Genomic DNA, 6,212 nt, shown 5'->3' with positions numbered 1-6,212 from the left:
AAGGTTAGAACTGCAGAGTGTGGGTTTGATTACAAAATGAGTGTCAAGAGAATCAGAAACTAAGCCAGAGAATGAAGAACATATTTGCAAAAACTTAGCTAACAAAGGCTGTTATCCAAACTATTCAAAGAATTAAAGAATTCTTAAAATTCAATTAAAAAAGTTGAAAAGTGAGAAAAAGAACTGAACAGATACCTCATCAAGGAAAAGATAGATCCTGAATGATTCCACTTACAGAGAATATTTAAAATAGTCCAACTCACATAAATAGAAGGTAGAAAGATGGTTGCTAGAGACGGGGAAGAGACGGAAGAGGAAGTTGGTGTAACAGGTATAAAGTTACAGTTATACATGATGAATAAGCTCTAGAGATTTGCTGTACTACATAATATCTCTATTACTACAATGAAATACCCGAGACAGGGTATATATAAAGATATGATATTTATTTTTAATTGCCACGTTTGGAGGTTAAACTTCCAAACAGAATAGAGCTGGCTTTGGCAAGGATGATCATGGCTTCATCCCTTCATGATGGATGTTGCCACTGTGGCAGGAGCACATAGGAGAGAGAGAGATCACAGGGTGAGTCAAGGAGTCTGTGTGAGGGGGAAAGACCAATATTGTGATTTCCATAACACCTTGCTTTATTCTATCACTTCCCAACATCACCACACTGGGGACCTAGCTCCCAACATGTAAACAGTTATTTAGAGGATACATTCAGTCATTTCCAGAGCATAGGATGATATACTACAGTTAACAACACTGAACTGTGCACCTAAAAATTTGGTAAGATGGCTTAGATCACATGTTAAATGTTTTTACCACAATGATAAATAAGTAAACAACAACAAAAAAAAGCAAGTCCTCCAAAGAAACAAAACAAAACAATAGCCAGAGACAAAGCTAGTTGATTGCTAACAAATTCAAAACAGGAGTTAGTTCCAGAGAAAATCTAGCCATTCTGGGTACCACAGTGAGTCTCCCAACATAGTTGGAAGTGGCTGCCATTTTGTGTAAGACAAGCAACATTCATATTGTTCCTGAGGAATTCTTAGAAGGCACAAAACGTGTGGAAGCTTCCCTGGTAGCTGAGTAAAGTTTTAAGGATCCATGATGGGTAATATAAACAAAGCATATGATTATTTTTCAAATCCTTTCAGTTTTTTGCTTTGGGCTACCATGTTTCCAATTCTGGTCCCTCTATGCCCACTTTCAGTTCTTTATTTTACAATGGGTAACAGAGAAACATTTTCAGATGGTTAATCTTACTTAATTCTATAGATACTTTTTGAAAGGTATTTGCTGCTTCTATGCAATAGAACAGTCATGTGGTTTAGGGCACAGTATGCTTCTGCTATGATTTTTACTATAATATTTCTGAAGAAGATCAGAAAAATACATGTTGCTATATTCAAGATCTAAGTTTTTCTTTCTAGCCCAGAGGTTAGCTGGCCATTTTTTTCTTTTCTTTTCTTTTTCTTTTTTCAATTTCAAGTAAATTGCTCTTAAACTCCCTTGATAGTAAAACAGGAATTTATTTCATTCTGTGAAGAAATCATTTCATATAATTCACCATATGGTGAAGCTATGAGGTGAGAAGTTTGGTTACGTTTTGATTTCTTTTATCTATTTCATGCATTTTGATGCATACAGAATTGTCTGTGGAGATCTGACTCTACTATTTGGTGACAAGGAAAATATGGGGACATTTCTGGGAGTTGATTCAGAATAAAGGATCATGTCCCTGAGGATATTTTCAGTGGAGACAGTTGTGCTAAATTTAAATGGAAAATTTTCTCCAAATATATTTATAGTTTTTTTTTTTGTGTGTGTGTTTTTGAATGAAGAATATCTCACATATCACTTGCCCTTAGTTTCACTCTAACAGGCTATAGCAGTATTTAGGTCTGAGACAGGACTTTAGTGGGGTCACCAAAATCATTTCAGATGGTCCATTTCATAGGTTAAATTATTTTTATAATTACATCAGAATACCTTTGTTTACTCTCTTATTCCACCACAATTTTACAGCTGAGTTTTCCAGAGGGTAGATGAAATATGATTACATCATTATTCTGAAAGCTAAAATGTTTTCTAGAATTTTCTAAAGTAATAAGTTTAGGGTATAAAATTTGTATTTTCAAAGAACAGCTTCGTTTTGTTTTCATACTTCTGTGCTTTTGTTCAGTGATCTTTATTAATACTTGGTATCATTTCTACTTATTGCTCCAGTGCATGCCGACACACTTTACAAAATTTAATTTTCTGTTCAGGCAGAGAAGGAAACTGTCTGAGTTAGTTTTCTGCCACAAATTACCACAAAGTAGTTGGTTTAAAACAACAGAAATTAATTTTCTTGCAGTTCTCAAAACTGGAAGAGTGAAATCCAGGTCCAGGAGAGCCACCCCCCTCGGAAGGCTCTTGCAGGGAACCTCCCTTGCCTCTTCCAGTTTCTAGTGGCTCCTGAATTTCTTGATTTATAGCATCCAATCTCTACCTCCATCTTCACTTAACTTCTTCCTTTGGTCTCCTCCCTTTCCTTGTAAGGACATTTGTTACTGGATCAGAACCTACTGAGAATCCAGGATGGTCTCATTTCTAGATCCTAACTCTGATTATATCTAAGGCTTTCAGTAGACAAATTTTGGGGAGTTACAATTCAACTCATTAAACCCTCTTGATAAAGATACCAAAACCTATAGAATTTTATTATTAACAAAGTGTGTATTAGCCAACAGATCAGTGAACAGAGAAACAGATCCAAGAGGTCAATAGGATATATACAGAGACAGAGATAGAGACAGAGATACACACAGAGAGATTTATTTTAAAGAATTGGTGCACAGGATTGTGGAGATTGGGAAATCTGAAATTTGTAGGACTGGAAGGCAGCACAGACAATCTGGCAGGAACTGATGTTGTAGTGTTGGGTAAGAAATAGTCCCTTAGTCAGAGTTTCTTCCTCTCTGGGGGACCTCAGTTTTTTCTCAAAGTCCTTCAACAGGTGAGATGTGACTCACCTAAGCTCTGGAGAGCAATCTCTTTTCCTTCAACTTTCTGGGTTGAAATGTTTATCACATCCAATAATACATTCACAGCAACACTGAGACTGGTATTTGACCAAGCAACCAAACACTATAATCTAGCTCACTTGACACATGAAATTAACCAGCACATGGGCAAAGTTAGAAACTTCTACTTTCGAAATGGAAAATAAAATGCTCCATCATTACTTCTAATCAGTTTTAGCCTGTGAAATCTAACCAATATAGCACAAAAAGAAAAAAAAAATGAATGAAAGAAAAGAAAGAAAGCAGGAAGGAAAAAAAAAAACAATACAAAGTATAAGGAGTAGACAAAGATAAATTTTTTTCGTTTACTTAACTGTGTTTATAAAAATTTATGGATCCTACTTTTGTTGATGCTTGAAATGTAATGAAAGTGACAAAAATCATTGTTGATAGGTGTTATGGTTTGGATGTGAGGTGTCCCCCAAAGCTCACATGTGAGACAATGCAGGAAGGATCAGAGGTGAAATGAATTGGGTTGTAAGAGTCTTAACCCAATCAGTGAATTTATCCCTGATGAAATTAATTGAAGAGGTAGGGTGTGGCTGGAGGAGGTGGGAATTGGGCTGTTTATGAGGTATATATTTTGTATCTGAAGAGTGTAGTCTTTCTCTCTCTCTCTACTTTCTGATGATGAGAGTTGCTTCCCTCTGCCATGCTCTTCCGCCTTGATGTTCAGCCTCACCTGGAGTCCCAAGGAATGGAGTGGCCTTCTGTGGACTAAGACCTCTGAAACCAGGAGACCTCAAATAAACCTTTCCTCCTCTATAATTGTGCTGGTCAGATCATGTAGCCGCAGCAGCAAAAAAGCTGACTAAAACAATAGGATAACTACTCAACAAATGATTATATAGTCATTATTTTTTTACATAAAAATAAAAATGGGAAGATGGCCTCATACACAATACCAGTGATTCTGAACAAGGGATAATCTTTCTATTCAGGTGGTACTTGTTAATATCTGGAGACATTTTTTGATAGTAACACTGTGGAAGAGTTGCTACTGGTATTGTGAGTATAGGCCAGAGATGCTCATAATGTCCTACAATACACAGAACAACCACCACCAGTGAGCAATTACCTAGCCTAAAGTATCAATAATGCCAATGTTGATCTGCTCTACAATAAAAGCAAGTCTAAACACAATTAATGTGAAAGTCAGGAACTTAAAGTTTTCTGAAAACAATGTAAGAGGCTATCTTAGGAACTAAAAATTGGTAAGATTTTCAATCTCAGAGGGCATTGAAACACAAACTAAATTGTTAAACCATTTGACTTTATTAAAATTAAAAAAATATTTTCTAATATTTAAGAAAGTGAAAAATGAATAGAAATACCTTTAAGTGGGAAGAAGTTACTGATGCTATGTAGGAATGATTTACAGCAAGTATACAGAAAAAAAAAAAAAACATGCTATACAGGTGTGTCATGTGCATGTGTATGAGTGACACATAAACACATATGAATCTACATAAAATACATATGTATATTAAAATGTGTGTATATTTATATATGTTTGTACATATGATACATAGGACATAAAAGAATGAGCAAAATATGGGAACAGATATTTTACACAGGGGAAAGCAAATCCATATTTGAAGAGTTGTTCAAACTTGTGAATAAAGAGAAACATGAAGACCATAATGATGTATATTTCAAATTAAAAAGTTGGAATATTCCAAAGGTTTAGAGGTAAAGCAATGAAAACTTTTATATCATGCAGCTGGAAGTATAAATTGTTGCTACTGTTTTGGAAAACAATTTGGCATTATTTCATAAAATTAAATCTGAGCATGCTTTATGAGACCCTTCAATTTCCCTCCTGGGTATGAACCCAGGTGCAGCTGGAGACATGTGCAAGACAATTCAGGGCAGTATTGTTTGAAACAGCAAAAATAATTCAACTCGTGTGGATATTGAGTATTGGATCAGGTTAAACTTCATGGGCTAATTCAGTGGAATGGTTCATCTTCTTGTTCATGGAGTAGGTGGTTGTTCATGGATGCTCATTTTTAAAACTCACATGTAAGTTACTATGTTCTTTTGTGTGCATCAACATTGCATACTAGTCATTTGAAAAGAACAATAAAAAAATTATTTGTCTATGATGTACAGAGAATAATTTGGGAACTGTATTTACTTGAAGTTCCAGATAATTTTTTTAAATAAAAACCTCCTAACTCTTAGGGGACAGACAGATGAGGATGGTGGGATTATGAGGTTAAGAGAATAATTCTATAAAATGGGCCCACTGTGCTAACCCCCACATGATTTCTTTTCCAAGAATCAGTTTACCTGAAGCCCTCCCTGGACTATGTAAACAGGATATGTCATATTCCTCAGCAAACTGCCTGTTATCTGCAAGGGAATGCAAGTATAAAATAACATTGATGAGAGGAACCAACGTTACTTTGAAGGGAGAGACTTTAGTGAGTCTTTTTGCAGACCAGATTCTGGAATACGAGGGTATTTCCTCTTTACCATGAAACCTGTAAGAATGTATGATCAAGAATCTAATTGGAATTGGTCAACATGGGTGAAGATGGACTGAAGTTGCCATGTCAGTGAGGACTTGAAAGTCTGATGTCATCTTGCTGTCAGTCAAAAGTCAAGAGGTGGACCTGGGTGGGACCCTGGGACCCCCAATAAACGTGAAGTGCAGGAGAAGCACATTGTCCCTCTCCTCTCTGAGAGAACACACTCTGCCCCTTGAGAGTGTCCCCTTTTCCTTTTCCTATCCCTTTAAGGATCTTATTCCTGTTACTCTCAAAGATATGTCTGAAAAAGAATCAGGATTTGAAGGGCGAGTCTCACACTGCCTCGGCTTCTAGGAAGGCTGCAGCTCATAACAGCTCTCTGTGGAGGTGGAGTACATCTTTATTCAGGTGAGAGCCTTGATTAGCTCAAGGTTTACACTTGATGCTAGCCTTACTGTCTTTTCACTTTAGCATGGTAGTTCAGCAACATGGAGACTCCAGAAATTCAGACGCCCTGTTATGATTGAATTTGTCTTCCCAGTCTCCCAGTTTACATGATGAACCCCTAATCTTCAATGCAATTTTATTTGGGGATAGTAATTAGAACTAAATGAGGTCATGGGTCGAGGCCCTAAGTCAATAAGATCTGTATACTTAA

This window comes from Sciurus carolinensis, chromosome 9 (genome assembly GCF_902686445.1).
Source record: "Sciurus carolinensis chromosome 9, mSciCar1.2, whole genome shotgun sequence".
NCBI lineage: Eukaryota > Metazoa > Chordata > Mammalia > Rodentia > Sciuridae > Sciurus > Sciurus carolinensis.
Note: the sequence above shows the minus strand (reverse complement) of the source record.